We start from the raw sequence: 16,348 nt of genomic DNA on the forward strand, positions 1-16,348 counted from the left end.
ACACTATTATTTGGTCTTGTATGATTGCTTTCCTTTGCTTTTGCATTGTCTCACTTCTCTGATTAAATTTAGTCTTTGGCTAAAGTTTTTCTACAGTCAAGAGGCAGGTGGACGACATGGGTGGCGGGGGCTGGGTGTCTGTGCTGGGAAGGCCCACAGCGTCCAGCTCTGTTATAATAGTTTTAAGCCAACTGTCTCTACATAAGTGCAAATCATCTTCCTTTTTTCCTTTCCTTCCTCTTTTCTCCAATGAGCAAATATTATTTAAGATTTTCTTGTCCTGTGCACGACAGTATAGCCCCAACTCAGAGAAGTTGCTGCCCCTTTTTGTAGGAAGCTCTGTCCTCAGAGGTACAAGCAAAATCCAGAGGATGAAGGAGCCAGAATGGGCAGGGCAGGCAGGCAGGTTAGGCTGGAAAGTGCAGCTGGAGGTGGTGGTGGAAACAGTCAAGCCAGGAACGTGGGCGGAGCATGAAGGGCCAGCAATTTCAGAATGAGTGATTGCCAAACATACATGTGGGCTCCTCAAAGCTCCTATGACCTGTCAGAGAAAATGGGGGAAGTTTCCCAGGGCTCTGTCCTCTTCAGACTTTAGGAGTTCTCTAACTAACTGACCTAAAATTAACTGACAGTCTTGGCCTTAACATGGGAACAGCCCACCTGAGAACAAAGTCAACATGGAGTAAACCTGATCTGGAAGATACTAACAGCTGGAGAGGCAGAGATCTGATAACATCAGGCCCTGGATCCAGCCATACCTGAAGCTGACCCTCCTCTGGATATCCTCTGCTATGTGAGCCCATAAGTATGCCCCACCCCTTTATTGCTTAAGCCATTTGAAATTATGTTTATGCTACACATACACTAAAGATTTCCAACTAATAACAAGAAAGGGAAACACACAAAGCTCTAGGGGCAGGAGGTGGTGAGGGCATGCTTATCCATGCCTAGTCTAATGGCTGCCAGTTTCAAACATCCCTTTTTCAGGAGGGCTTTTCTAGAACCTCAAGAGTAGGTGAGATTTGGGTCACATAGTCTTCTAAGACCCCGGGTCCTTAACAACACTTGTAACAACTCCAGTTGTATAGTCATGCCATTTTCATCCGTTTATTGCTAGCATCTCACATAGTGCCTGATGGATTTAAAATGCTCAACAACTATGTATTGGATTCTTTAAAAAGATGAGTCTGGTTGGAGAGGAGCATGAGAGATTTACTGGAAGAGTTGACGTTGACCATAGCCTTGCCAGAGGGTGACCCGACGGATGGACTGTGCTGGGCTGCAGTGACAACCCCCTTCTGGATCCTACTGGCACGTGGCAACAAGGTCTATCTGTTCCCCTTGTCACATGCTGATTTTGGTCACCTGGGTACAATGCGCTGAGTTCCCTCCTTCTGGGTTCTGGGGGACGGACCCTCCGCCATCTGGAATGGTCCGTGTGGCCGGAGTTGAGAGTGATGTGGTTAGGTGAATCACAGGCTGGCTGTTAAAGTTCCCATCCGGAAGTGACACAAATCACTTCCCCTCCCTTTCTTTGACAGGGCAAGTCATACCCATGTGTCTGATTTCAGGGGCAGGAAGTGGAAGAGCTGACATGGGGGTGAACGATCTGGTGATATCTCAGCTCTCAGTATCTCCCAGTGCTCAGTTCTGCTCCATGCTAGCTTTGTTCTCAGGCAGGTCCTTTCAAGATTAAATCCATGTTTTCCCCAGATGAGTGACAATTCCAGAAAAGGGAATGTGGGGGGACTTTCCAGAAGGAGAAGACAGCTTGGTCAAAGGTTCAGAGGTGCTGATGTGATGGTCTGCTCGAGAGAAAGTGGTGAGTAACCCAGTGGCTGAAGGAGGGAGAAAAATGCCTGGACATGTTAGCGGACATCTCTGTTGCCACACTGGGGAGGGGTGGTGAACTTGGCAGGCAGCAAGAGCAATAAAAGGTTTAATTAGACGGGACCTATGATTTAGGTTATTCAAGATGTCAGCCAAGCAAGGGATGACGGAAGTGGGCTGGCTGGTGGAAAGCCTGGCAAGAACTATTGCGGGAGCATTGGAGAGCAGTTTCATCAGGGTGGCCTGAGCAGATCAGTAAGTGGGTCTCTCTGAAAATGCATGAAAACTATTTGGTAAACACATATTAACGAAATCCTGGTTTGAATCCCGTCATCACTCCTTCTCCAAATTAATTTCTAGCCCAGAACCTCAGAATGTGATCTCATTTGGAAATACAGATGCAGATGATTACATTTGCAGATGTAATCAGTGAGGTTCAGAAGGGGTCATATTGGATTAGGGTGGACCCTTCAGCCCATATGACTGGTGTCCCCATGAGAAGAGATGCAGAGACAGAGACACAAGGAAAGAAGGCCATGCGATGACAGAGGCAGAGATCAGAGTGACGCAGCCACAGGCCAGGGAACACCAAGGCTTGCCTGCAAGCACCAGGAACTGGGAGAGGAGCGGAAGGATTCCACCCTGGAGGCTTCAGAGCGGGGCTGACCCTGCTGACTCCTTGATGGCGGACCTCCAGCCTCCGAAACTGAGATAAAATACATTTCTGTTATTTTAAGCCACTCTTTTGGTGCTAAGTTGTTACAGCACTCCTGACAAACTGCTACAAACCAGGAGCAAAGAGAAACTGATTTTTATGGGCCAAAAGTTATATATACCTTTTCATTTCTATTGAAAATGGAAGATTTACTATGTACCCTGAACCAAAGGCTAGCATCCAACCGCCTGTGAAATTGTTTTCCTTTTGCAGATGTTCCCCATTGCTCACAGCTGGACATTACATGTCAAGGCTGCTCTCAGAGGACTGGGAAAAGGTTCAGAGGTCCACAGATATGATCCTTCTACTTGGGCTCCAGAAACAAGCAGAAAGATCCCTTCCCCTCCCCATGAAGTCCAAGCAGGGCTGCAGAAAGAAGGGAGAGTTCAGGAAGAAGCACCTGCCTGTGCTCACTTATTCAACCACTATTTACTGGCTTTCTGTATGAATCGGGTACTTTGAAAGATGCCAGGAGAGATGGAATGAGATGATGATGGTGGTGATGATGATGGCTAATATTCTATCAAGGACTCTGTACATGCCAGGCACTGTTCTAGGACGTTTCACGGGTCCTTATGTGACTTCCCTGGTGGCTCAGACGGTAAAGCACCTGCCTACAATGCAGGAGACCTGGGTTCAATCCCTCGGTTGGGAAGAACCCCTGGAGAAGGAAATAGCAACCCACTCCAGTACTGTTGCCTTGAAAATTCCATGGATGGAGGAACTTGGTAGGCTACAGTCCATGGGGTCACAAAGAGTTGGACACGACTGAGTAACTTCACTTTCTTTCTTTCTCCTCTTTACATGTATTAACTGGGAGGGAGGGGGGAGGGGAGGGGGAGGGGGCGAGGAGGTGGTGTGTGGATGCAAAGAAGGCTATTGTTTTCCTTAAAGAGCTTTGTAGATTTATTAAGTCAGGACTGACTCCCAAGGAACTTGATAAATTAAACACTAAAAAGTTAAAGGAAGGGGAGATGAGGAAGTGGAGACTGTGTGGATAGGCATCTATTTAGAGAAGTTTGGGGAAGAAGAGGGTACAGTAACTGGAGGGGAACTTGGGGTAAGAGACGATTATTAGGATGGGTCACTGATTGCTGTGAATGTGTACTTGTGGATTAGACTGATTCACAGGAGAGGGAGCTATGGAGGGGAGCCCAGTACTAGAACGAAGGGATGCTAGCTGTTCAGGGCCTCTTTTTCATGTTAAAAACCATGGAACCGCATCAGGGGACTCATACACTGTGGCCAGAAGGTCCAGCGGCTCCTCTTACCCATCTTCTCCACATTCATGGTGAATGTTAAGACAGGTGGGGTAACTGCCCCAGGGACCACAGCACCCACGTGGCGAAATCAGGCATTCTTCCCATGAACTCTAGTTTAGGTTTCTCTCAGCCCCAAGCACCCATGAACTCCAAGAAAGTAGCTTGGGAATGGATGATGCCTCTGGTCCTTCTAGTGAGAACAGTCTACAAAAAAAAAATTTCCGTGCTGCTAACTAGAAATTTCTAGGGACGTTAGTCCAGAAAATCCAATCTGATTCGGTGATGGATCTGCACCACATGTGCATTCACTAAGCAAATCTAATTCTGTTGCTGACCAGCGAGAATGAGAAATAATTCAAACAGTTCAATACAACTGCACCCACGTTTGGCTCTGAGAGCTTCTGCTGTCTCAGCTGACCTGGGCTGGGGCACCAGCGGTGCAGGAAGCTCTCAGTGCCCTGGGGCCACGTCACTGGGGGAGCACCTTCTACCCTGGTGCCCATCCAGGGTTGCCCCCAAGTCCTTCCTTCCTGCAAGTGGATGCAGGAAAATGGCTTCATCTGGGCACTCAGCGCATTGCACAAACAGCAAAGTATTGTAGCACTGACGGAAAAACTGGCTGCATTGGACTCATGAGAGGGAGTCTGTGGTCCAAACGACACCTCCCTGAGAACTTTTCTGAGCTGCTTTGGACTCTGCAATGATCTCCTTTCACCCTGGCTGGAGAATGCCACTGGTCTCAGAAAATGCTACCCATCCCCCACCCCCACCCCACCCGCACTCCGGTACAATTCTTCTTTCCTCCTCTCTTTGTCTCTGATATCTTGTCTCCCTGATCCGCTCACTTGTTCTCTGCTCACTGTTTTCCGGAAGGCTTGGGTTCCTAAGCACCAGCCTCGCCTGCCATTGGGCAGAGCCCGCTGCAGGTCTGGACTGCTCTGGGTGCTCCACCCCCCAATCTTCCTCAAAGGGGTGGAAGTGGCTTCTCCTGGCAAAATGCCCTTCTCCAGTCCACACGCCAGGGCTCCCACTTGTTATTGAGGAAGTAGTGGCCTACTACACTTCTGAACATGAGCCTCTATATCTTTTGCCAGGTAATAAACAGAGCGGCTCAATAAATGTTGAGAGTCGAAATAGGGGAGGTAAGGGGAAATGGATGTGTGTGAGTGGAGTAAAAGAAAGCTGGCCTAATTTTGTTCATTATCATGCCCCCAGTGTAAACAACAGAGGCCGAGCAGGTGCTCGATCCAGTTACCCAAGAAATGAGCCCAGCTTAACCTTCTCTTTGGGTGAATGGGGAAACTGAATCTTGGGGCTCCTCAGCTTTTCAGTCCTTTTCCCCAGCAGCTGAGTGCAGAACTTGGGTCAAAGCAGTGGCTCAATAAATATTTGTGGAATGACAGAACAGGTAACTACCGGGGCCCCTGGAGGCCAGTGAGTGGGCTGCACAGAGAACCAGGGCCCTGTCTTGAGCCAAACCTGGGCTGGTGGAGAGGAGAGGTTTCCCACCATCAGGCAGAGGGCCGGAGGAGGAGCGCACGTGCAAGCAAACACAAGTCTGGGCAACGGGCCTGGGGACACCTATAAAATAATGTTCTCCTGGTACAGTGAGTCTGACCCGGGTTGCACATTAGAACCATCTGGGAAGCTCTTAAAAGACGCTTGGGCTGCACTCCCTGAGATTCTGATCAAACCGTCCTGGGATGGAGCCCTGGCCCGTACCTTCTAAAAAAAAAGTTCCGCGGGGGATATTGATAAGCAGAGCGAGTTGGGAACACGGAGTCACAAACCAGACAGTAGACAAGGCGGCGAAGCGCTGAAAGGATGGCTCAGTACAAGTTCTAGGAACCAGGCGAGGAAGGAGCCTGTCCTTTCCTGCCAGGGTTCTGGGGGCTGGAAGTAGGACGCAGGGCGGGAAAGGGCAGGTGGGCTTAGAACTAGGGAACTGGGGTTGGGTGAGGGTGCCCAAGCATTAGGACTGGCTGAGCAAGATGGACGTGATTAAGCGAGAGTCTGGGTTTCAACAGAAAGCTGATGCAACAAAGAAGGGTCATGGGGTGAGAATCGCAGAGAGCGGGTCTCCAGGAAGCAAAGGAGGCAGCTACACGGGACTTGGCATCTAAGATCCTGAGGAAGTGGGGGAGTAGCTCCTAAGGGAGGTCCAGGCGTGGCGCAAGGGGACTCGGAAGGAGAAACTCTGAGATGGAGACGGGGGCCACTCGGTCACACAGAGACACAAGGAAGTCCACACGCACACGCGCAGGCGCGCCCAAGCACACGCACCCGAGCCCAGATGGATCCCCGGTGCACACACCCCCGGCTGAACACGCCCAGGCCGCGGCTTTCCGGACGAGGAAAGGGACAGCGCTGCGGAACGGCCGCCGGGACCGGGAGGGCCGCTCCCCGCCTCGCCTTCACGCGGGCTTGCGCAACAGGCGGCGCTCAGGCTGGCGCCCCCCGCGCGCTGCCCCAGCAGGGCAGGCGCGCCCAAGGGAGCGGGAGGAGCGCCCGGGAGGAGGAAGCGGCGAGGGGTGTGTCCCCGCGGCGAGGGGGCCCGGGGTGGGGGCGGGGCGAGGCGCCGGGGGCGGGGCCGCGGCGCCTATAAAATCGCCCTCCTCCCGGGCATAAACAAACCTCGCTTGGCTCCCAGCTCCAGGTCTGGAGCGCACTCCTCTCTTCGCCGCTCTCGGTCTGGGCGCCTCCAGCCTAGCTCTGGGTCCTTTTCGCTTTTCTTCCTCGTCCTTAGGTAAGCCCGACGCCCTCTTCCCGCCAGGAGGGGAGGGATCGGTCGCCTGTTGGTGCTCCTGCCTCTGCTGGACCGCCCTTTGTGGCCAGCCCTCCCCTATTCCCGGAGCTGCAAGTGATGGGTCTCCCGGTGGCCCGAGGGCGAGCGCCAGGAGGAGCTTTGGGGGCGCGAGCACTGCTGGAGTGGGGGTGTTTGATTCGACCGCAAGAGGGAAAAAAAAGTCCGGGTTCACCTTTCCCGTAGCTGAGGAAGTGGGATCTGGAGGATCGGGATGGGGGGGTGGAGAGCCCCAACACCTTGATCACTGCTTCCCAAGGCCCTCCCGGCTCACACGGGCGCCGCGGGCCGGAGCGCGCGCTGGACGTGGGAGGAGGCGAGACCAGGAGTGTGTGTGTTTGAGGGTGGAGGTGGGGTGTGTCCATGGAGTGGGGTGTCTGGGGAAGGAAGGCTAGAGTGCGCCTGTAGAAAGGAGATGGCTAGGGGTGAGCGGCACTAGGGACGAAGCTCGAGAAGGGGACGTGGGTGTGTCTGCTTCCCAGACTCTGCCCCCAACCAGTGTGTGTCTGAGGGGCGGGGGCCCATTCAGCCTGGAAGTCGGGGTGGAGCAGGCTTGTGTGTGTGTGTGTGTGCGCGCGCGCGAGCGCGCGCGCGCGTGTGTTGGGGAAGGGTCCTAGTGTCCCAGCGCGTGCGACACGCGCGGGGGCGAGGGTTGGCGAGCTTCGCTGGGCAGGGTGCGCCCCCAGAGGTGGCCCGGGGTGGGCGCTGTGGCGGCGTGCAAGCGGTGGCCTGGACCAGCGGGGTCGTGTGGCTTCTGGCCGCTCTGCCCTGGCTGGGGCTTCGAGTGGCGTCATTTTCGCCTCCTTCCACTCTACCCAGCTTTCCTTCTCTCTCCTGCCCTCCCGGGGGAGGAGAACAGCTGGATTTGCTCGGCCCTTCCTGGGAGATCCGCCACCGTCTCGGATTCAGCCGGGGGCAGAGCGTGTGCACCGTGGTGGACTCAGGGGGAAACGCTGTCACCGCTTGGGTCCCATTAGTGGCTGAAGCTGGGATTTAGTGGCTATTTGCTTTGCTCCGCTCCACCTCCCCCACTCGCCCGTCTGTCGCCTCTGCTGTCAGACATCCCTCTAGGTCTGGGGCAGCACCGACTTGTGGCTTGGACGGGGGAGGTGCCCGGCGGCTTGGGGAGGCAAACTTAGTGGGGGAGGGCGCGATGGTCTTGTGCCAAGACCACGCTCTTCTTCCCCCAAGTCCTGGGCACTTGAGTTTGTTTGGTTCCTTTGAGTCACTGGGGAAGATGAAAGATTCAGCGAGAGTTCAGCCAGTGGCCAGGCAGGAGGGCTTTAGCCTTCAGCCATACTTCACCTCCGAAAGAACAGAATATCTAAACACAGAGTGTGTTCTTGCCATGAAAAATGTAGTCCCAAGTTAGACCTTCCAGCCCAGCTTCCTCCTGGATAGAAATGCTGGAATCTTGACTGAGTTTGACAAAGGTGAACAGAAATAAGCAAGGTACAGAGAGTGCAACCCCCAGCACCTGGCTTCAAGGGGCTCCCCAGCCAGGGCAGAAATGCAGACAAAGGTGCAGACCCCAGCCCTCTGTGGTGGTAACTGTTGAAGTGGCCCAGGGTGGGGGTCAGGGGAGGAGGGGACACAGGGGTGGTCAGGAAGTGGTAGGATACCTTTAAAGGGACAGTGCTCTGGAGTCAGGAGCGAAGCTGGATATCCCAAGACCCCCACAAAGGGACTTCGTAGCTTTGTGGCACCCTGTCTCTCGTCATTGTCACTCCTCTCAGAGCGAGAAGGAAGGCGTCACGCGCCTCGCTTTGGCACCTGGCACCTGGCCCAGGGCCAGGCCCTTGGGAGGAGATCAAATACAGACACTGAATCAATTGAATGGCCCCATTCCCCGGTGATCCCACAGGCAGTTGAATTTTTGGTGATAGCATGTGACTGTGCTTTCCAAGGAGACCTTGGAGGATCTTTTGGGGTCTCTTTTCCTGAGAAGTAAATCCAGGCTTGCTATTCGTTGGTTTAATAATTTGGAGGAATTAAAAATTCACACAAGTTCCTGGTCCAACTTCTGCCCAGTTTACAGATGGAAATTGAGACCCAAAGGCAGGGAATGACTTGCCGAGGAGGAGCCAAACCTGGAAGTCAGCCTGAGTTTCCTGGCTGTGATGGAAGGTGGTGAACGGCGGGTCTCAGTCTTGAGAGATGTATTTTCTGCTGTCAGAAAATAAGTTGGATACTCACTGCATGGGTGATTGATGGGTCAATTTATTTTCAGTCTGAATCAGGGGTTCTTGAGATAGGAGCAGAATCAGCATAGTGAGAAAGGGCTGCAGCCCTGCTGAGTGGTGGTGGCCCAGATTTGGGCTGCCCAGGGTGGACCCCACATGTGAACAAAGCTCTCCCCGCCCTGCCCCCAGTCACACACATCCCCTGCCCTCAGTGCACTGAAATCTGGCCTGAGCGGCCTCAGCATGGATAGGGAAGAAAGATCTCATTGTGTTTTTCTGATGGCCTGAAGCTGCAGTTCTTCCTTGGGATCCAGAGAATCCTATCCAAAGCGTGACTCAAAAGGCCCTGTGCTTCAGAAGGGAAGCCAGGATGATGACTCAGCATGTAAGATTCTAGCAGGGAGGGGCCCTGACTCAGGCAGAGGGGTCCGGGAAGGGACAGGACCTCTCTCTCTCCGAATCAGCAGCTATATCCCACAGCCCCTCTCATCCTCAGGAGAGCTCTGCCTGCACTATCTTGGCTCCATTGAATGGATGGGAAAACCAAGGCCGGGAATGTTTAAGGGACTTGTTTGTGGGCTATGTGACTGGAAGTGGGAGGAGCAGGCTGAGAACCCAGGGCGTCAGACCTGAAAGCCTTTGTTCTTTTTTCATGATGGCACGTTGGGATGACTGCAAAAAGGCTTGAGTGAAAAGCACAGAGAGGCCAACCAGAGCTCTGGCCTCAGTTTCCCCCCCCTGAAAAATAAAAGTAACAGATACTGGGATACTGTCTCACCGGGGCGTGTAAATATTAATTGAGTTAATCTACAGCAACAGTTGAGAACAGTACTTGCCTGTGAGGCCATGATGAGAGAACTTGCGGTCAATCATTTCCACAAATGGCATTCTCAAGACATTGCCTGGGGAAGGCCTGCAAATGCTGGATTCGTGTTTTGCTTCTTAAAGTTTTTACAGAAAGTTAGGCTTATGCAGATTGCATAAAAATATAATGGAACTTTGTCTGAAATGCGGATTTCCAGGCCTGGTAGGTCTGGGATGGGCGAGGGATCTGCATTGTTTCAAAGCTTCCTGGGCTGGATTGGGCTAGCGTGTCCTGCCAGAGAGGAGGATATTTGCTCCAGAATGATGGCTAGGGGAGAGCAAAAGAGAGAGGGGGGCCACATTTCTCATATCTCCAGGGTCTGGAGTAAGTAGCTTTATTCGGCTGAAGTGCCTTGTGATTTCAAGGCATCTCCTTGTTCCTTTGAGACAGGAGACATCCTTGCTATTTCTCAGATCAGAAGACTGAGGCTTGAGCAGGTCCCTTGCTTGTCCAGGATCAAGTGATGGGGCTCTGTTTCCCATGAGCCACCGTGGACCATTCCCTGCAGCCTTATCCTTCGAGGCTGCCCAGCCCTCCTTGATCCGTCTTTGGAATCTGGATTTGGTTTCTTGGCTTCATTTCAGGCAGCCCTTCCTGACTCCCTGATCTCAGTCTGGGCCCAGCCCTGCCCTTTCTTTCTCTTTAAGTTTGGAGACAGACACAGGCAGGTTGGCCGTCTCTGCTGCGGAGCCGGCGGAGGTCAATTCTCTGGACACTCGCTTGGCCCCTGCTGCGCCAGTCCAGGCTTGTTGGAGCGGAGTATGTGGGAGGAGTGGGGGGCTCTGATCGCGCGTGTGCAGACCCCAGTGCTCCAGGGCAGATGCCCTGTGAGAAGAGACCTGGCACCCTGACGTGACACTGCCAAATAGACCCGATTACACAGTGTGGATCCACACACAGGTCTCTCTTCCACCCAGCCCTGATCTTCATACCGTATATTTACCGAAGACCTGCCAAGCCCTGCCCACCCGGGCTCCGTCTCCAGGCATTTCCAGTCCAGCAGAAGCATTCCTCCAACTGAGGTGGTAGGATGTGGGGCTCCTTAGCAGTCTGGAGGATTCATCTTTTGTTTTATAGATTTTTTTTCCTCCTTACACCTGTGGAAAGCTTTGTACATACAAACGTTATGCCTGTGTACTGCTCTGCTTAAAGTAGTGGATGGGGATCCTTTTTAAGGAAGAGCAGGGCTCCATTCTGTTCCCCATCTTTACTTCCAACTCCACCTACTGGCTTTGAGAAGGTTCTGGGCAGCCCGCTCTGAATGTGAGTGTTAGAATCATTCCGAAGAGGGAGGTAATTCTGAGGACTCTCTTAGCTGGGAACCCTCCCCCTCCTGCCCTCTTCTTATTAATCATTGAACTTGCCTGCTTTCTCCAGAAAGCCCTCCCTGACTTCCCCCTCCAGGCAGGCCGACTGGGTTGGGTGCCCTTCTTGGATCATTCTGGGTTGTGTCTGCTTAATTGCCCTTTTCCTGTAGGCCCGAGAGCCTGCACTTAGTAGGCAATCAGTTAATATTGGTTCAAGTAGTAGTAGTATAGTTGCTCGGTCATGTCCGACTCTTTGTGACCCCATGGACTGCAGCCCACCAGACTCCTCTGTCCATGGAATTCTCCAGGCAAGAGTACTGGAGTGGGTGGCCATTCCCTTCTCCGGGGAATCTTCCCGACCCAGAGATTGAACTCAGGTCTCCTGCATTGCAGGCAGATTCTATACTGTCTGAGCCATCAGGGAAGCAGTGTTGGTCCAAAGGATACCTCCATTTACTAAGGAAATGACCTTGGGCCCTCTTGTGTAGGAAAGACCGGAAGGTCATCCAGAGGGTAGGAGCAGCGAGACCAGTTCGGGAAGGCTTCTGTCAGTGTGGCAGTCGCCCTGTCTCGGGGACAGGGGTTGTGTAGGAGGAGTCTGCACCCGCGCCCCATGCTAACACTGGCTCCGTCTGTGCGCTTTCCACACATTGTCTCACAGACCTTCCAGAGCCACTCATGTTTGTCTTGCAGATTCTCAGAAAAAGCCTCTCACCCACCCAGCATCCTCCTTTAGACTTCTGTTATCCTGCGCGTCCCCGCGGACGGTCTGGCCTTCTCTCTGCCAGACGGATGGCTGGGCTGCCAGACCTCCACGGAGAACCGACAGGAAGGTCCTGGGTCTTGCTGCGGAGAAGCGGGTGGGGTGAGGACCACACGCGGGCCCCTCCCTCTTCCTGCTATTGTGTCCCAGACCTTCTTGCTAGTTCTGTGCTCTGGCCCAAGACCGAGAAGTTGCCTTTGATCTCCAGCCTGGTACCCAGGGAATGGATGCAGCTGCGGGGGGGCGCCTTTTCTTTAGTGATTCCTTTTTCATTCTTTCAATATCAGACAGTCCGTTGGATGCTGCTGAGGTTCAGCCTCCAAGCAAAAGCACCCCGGGCCTCCTGAAGGAATTCTGATTGTCTGATCGTCTTTTTTCATTTTATTGACTTTCGAAAGCCCTGTTTTCTAACTCCCTTCCCCTCAACTGGGGAACTTTCTGGAAGGTCCAGTGAGTCCTGCCATATTGTTTACTAGGTTGATTGTTTAAGAAAAACATTGAGAGGCCATCAACTTCTTCACCCTCCTCGAAGGCTTGGGTTTCAGAGGGTCCAGAAAACATCACAAGAACCCATCGACTGCCTGGTAGCTTGATTTCAGTATCTCTTTGGCAAAGGACCAAAGGACATGTCCATAGCAAGGTGCAGGGAGGCAAGGTGTACCCCAAGGCTACCTTTCTGGAGGTTAATGAAGGTGGGGCACTATTCTCTCAAACCTTCTGGAGTTGATTGTACTCGGAGAGGATGTTATGGCGAACATCAGCAGCATCCATTGATTCCCCTGCCCGCCTTTTAAATTCTGTTCTATAAAGAGCCCAGTGTGCTGGAAAAAACACTGCTTTCATGTGGCTTGGAAACCAGGCGTGTTCTGGAGGGGACAAAATCTGGGCCAGTGGCTGACAGTCACAATCAATTTAAGCTTATCAACAGTCGTTCCTGGTTCCCCTCTCTCTCTGCTTCACTGGAGGACTCCGGGAGGCTGTGGTCTGCCTGCCCCTGCCCTGCCCACCTGCACCCACTCCAAAGGATGGAGTCTAGGCTTTTAGGAAGTCACACGGGCCTTGGCGTTTGAGTCTCAGATTACCCACTTGTAAGCCAAGGTGATCAATCCACATTCTCCCAGGGATCTCCTTGAGGAACAAATAGAATAATGCAATGAACCTTTGTTTCGAAGTATTGAATACGGCAGATCCCTTCTGCATGTTGTGAGGGGAGAATGTCTAAGATGTGGACTTTGCCCGCAGCCTGGGCCTCTGGTGGTGACTCAAGGGGGCTGTGCGTGGTGGCGTGAGAAGCACGTGACTCCGCCAGCTGATCCACACGGGAGAAGTCTCCCGGGAACACGGGGCCAATCCTTAGAATCTCCTGCCTGGGGCTGGGCACTCGTTTTGTGTGTCTGTTTAGAGCAAGCTGGGTTCATGGTCAACTGTCCCCTTTAACGTTGCTTTTCTTAAACTGTCCCATTTTGATGCTTGGTGACTTGAGGTCCGTTTCTTAATCTCTCTGTGCCTCCATTTCCCCATCAAATGGTGACATGATGGGGTCCACCCTCTAGGGCTACTGGAAAGCTCAAAGGGGAGATGGAGTTTGGAGCCTAGGAGGCTCCGTGAAGTTCTCATTGCTGTCACCATTCTGTGTCTGAGGAGGGTGGGTGAGGCCGGGGGCTCCCAGAGCACACTCTGGGTGTTTCTGTGCTAGATGCCCCCCGTCCCCACCTCAGAGGGGCTTTAGGGGCCCAGCAGAATTTCCAAAGAGTAAGGGCAAATGCCCTCTCCAGGTGGCTTGTGGGAGGAATGCCAGAGCTGGTGGAGGACTCCAGGCTTAGGGACGAGGAGGTGGTTCAGGCTGGGAGAAGAGGGTCTTTCAGGTTCCCAGGGCAGGTGACCTGAGCAGAGCCACGCTGCAAGAGGCCCTCGCAGCACCCCAGGGTGCACCTCCCTTTTGTCTGCATGCAGCGCCTTCCTGCCTGGGCTCCCATCCGTCCTGAGATTTGGGGACCATGTGATGTCCATAGTGGGCTTCTCAAGTGGCTGAGCACTAAAAAATCCACTGCCAATGCAGGAGACATAGATTCGGTCCCTGGGTCAGGAAGATCCTCCGAGGAAGGAAATGGCAACCTGGTCCAGTATTCTTGCCTGGAGGATCCATGGACAGAGGAGCCTGGCAGGTCACAAAGAGCTGGACATGATTTAGTGACTAAATGAGAACAACGGTGTCCATAGAACACATGCCACATGTTTTGTAGATGGGAAGCCGAGGCCCAGGGAAGGGATGAATGACTTGGGAAAAGTCGTGTGGCTGGAGAGGGGCAGGGTTCCCACGCCCCAGCTCCTAAACAGTGTTCCTACTACTCCATCAGGGCTTTTGAAAATCCCAGGCTCTGTGTGCCCCCTCGCTCTCATGGTGACCGGTTAACAGCTCTCACGTGGCCTCATGGCCTGAGATGCCTCGGCCTGCTGCCTTCCCAGTCCCCGAGGTCACCTTCTTCCCTCCTCCAAGCAAATCTCAGTCTTGGCTTTGCTGGAACCCATGGAGTCCAGCTCATTGCTGACTGGCTCCTGGGTCCGTTGAACTGGAAAGGTATTTGCCTGTCCCCTTCCCTGCCCCCGCCCCTTGGGCCTTTGTTACTCATTGACCCGAGTGGTGGCGCATTGGGTCTGATTGCTGGAAACCCATGTGACACCTGCTGAACCTTTTTTCTGTGTCCCCTCCTTGCTGGGCCACTCGGGGACTAAGAATGTTTAAAATACAGACTGTGTCCCCACAGTTGGCCCTGGGTCTCTGAGGCAACCAGGGAAGTGCACTGATTAATGAAGCAGCTGTTTGCCCGATGCTGTGTGCCATGTTTTCATTGAAGGCCCCCCACTACTTGCTGGGAGCAGTTGTTATGCCCATTTTATAGATGAGCAGACTGAGGCTTAGAGGTTAGCTCGCAGAGCCAATTATGGTAATGTTCAGGTATGACTCTCAGATCTCCCCCCACCTCCCCACGAACTCCTGCCTGCCTTTCACTTCTGCAGTATTGATTTTCTCAGAATTCCTTCAGGGCAGGCAGGTGGGAAAGGAAGAAGTGGTATAAACCAGTCTGGCAGCTGGTGTTGTGACCTGGAACCCTGTTGTGTGCACTGAGTGGGGTTTTGGCAGAAGGAAACCTGTCCTGACCTCATTTCTTGTGTGGAGTGGCTTCCCTCTGTGCTGAGACAGAGTCCACCCTATAGAATGGCGTTGGGGGCTGGGAGTTAGACACCCAGGCTCCCACCACCATGCCCGGTGCGGCCTGGTCCCCTGCAGGACTGCCACTGCAACCCTCCGCCCCCTGCAGGGTTGCCTGGGCCCTCTGCAGCCCTACATCCTGCGCTAGGACTTTGCAGGAGGTGGTGGAGAAGGGCAGGCTTGGCATCCGGCGCTCGGCCTCAAACCCAGGGAGAGAGCTTATTGAGCCCCGTGGGGCTGCACGTTGGCTGCGGGGGGTGGGCATCCTCTGAGTGGAGCCTGAAGGGGACAGGGCCGGGGGCACCAGCCCTGGCACCCAAACCAGCTCACCTCCTGTCCACGCCTGACTTGTCACGTAGTCGGGTCTCATCACAGGACTGTTACAGGTCCTTTCTCAATTCGCTCAGTGTCCGGCACGTGACAGCTGCTGAGCAGGAAAACTGCCTCCGAGTAAGGTAGTACTTCCTACAGTACATGCTTCCTGGAGCTCAGAAGGGCTCTGAGGGCTGCTCTTGCCTCGTGGGGGGCAGACGATAGGAGGGGGAACACAAGGGGCTGCTGGGAGGTGTCCCTGGCTTCATCTAAAACATGTCAGCTTTCTTCTTAAAGACAGTTTTATGTATTGAACTTCCTTATAAGGTTTCCTTTAGACCCACAGCTTCTGAGACTAAAGTTTGCAAAGTTTATTGATGGATGCAACAGAGACGGGGTTAAGGGCTGGCCTCAAGGGGCTGAAGTCTGCTGAGTTGGACTGAGAGCACCCTAGCTCAGAGAGGGGCGTGGGGGGCCTGGGGGGGCCCGGGGCTCAAGGTGCACCTTCCACAGCCGGCTTGGGTGGTCTTGGGAAACGCAGGCAGTGACCCGGCTGGAGGTCCTGGCTGAGCTCCGCTGTCTGGATGCGTCCAGTTAGTTATCAGCTACAGGCTGCCCCGGGCCTGTGGGAACTGCACCTCCTACCCACCCCCATGCCCCAGGGGACACGGAGAAACTGGAGTGTCCTCTGCTTTATCTGTTCTCCCTGCAGACTTCAGAGCCCTGGGGTTCTCACTGGCTGCTTCTCGGTCTGGGCCCAGGGCGTCTCAGCCCCTTCACCCCTGGGGCCAGATATTTCTGCTGTGGGGTGCCCTGTGCCCCTGTGGGTGGTCAGCAGCCGCCCTGGCCTGCATCGGCCGGATGCCAGCAGCATCTCCCAGTCGTGCCGATCAAGAATGTCTCTGGACATTGCCAGATGGGGGCACAGAATCACCCTCGTCTGGACAAACACTGGGCACCACTGTGAGCTCCCCTCTGAGTCTCCCCAGGGCCCTGGGCACACAAGGGGCAGGGCTCCCTGAGTCCTCCTCCAGCTTCTGGAAAGGAGCAGTTCTCAAATACCAATGTTTAAGGGGGATTCACCAGTTTTCAAGCCA

At 53.8% G+C, this 16,348-nt stretch overlaps 1 protein-coding gene across 2 annotated transcripts in view; it reads left to right on the plus strand.

Annotated features, from left to right (window-relative positions):
- Positions 1-1,600: 1,600 nt before the first annotated feature.
- NDRG1 (N-myc downstream regulated 1) overlaps positions 1,601-16,348 on the plus strand; it is a 60,269-nt gene continuing 45,521 nt past the window's right edge. Inside the window, exon 1 of one of the 2 annotated variants that reach the window (XM_055432707.2) lies at positions 1,601-1,822. The gene's annotated coding sequence lies outside the window, so the exon portion shown is untranslated. Of the gene's footprint in view, positions 1,823-6,415; positions 6,554-16,348 lie in introns of those variants that run through there. The other variant, XM_055432706.2, reaches the window with a different exon arrangement.

The sequence above is a fragment of the Moschus berezovskii genome, chromosome 16, assembly GCF_049115385.1.
Source record: "Moschus berezovskii isolate FMDL1 chromosome 16, NW_MosBer_1.0, whole genome shotgun sequence".
In the NCBI taxonomy this organism is placed as follows: Eukaryota; Metazoa; Chordata; class Mammalia; order Artiodactyla; family Moschidae; genus Moschus; species Moschus berezovskii.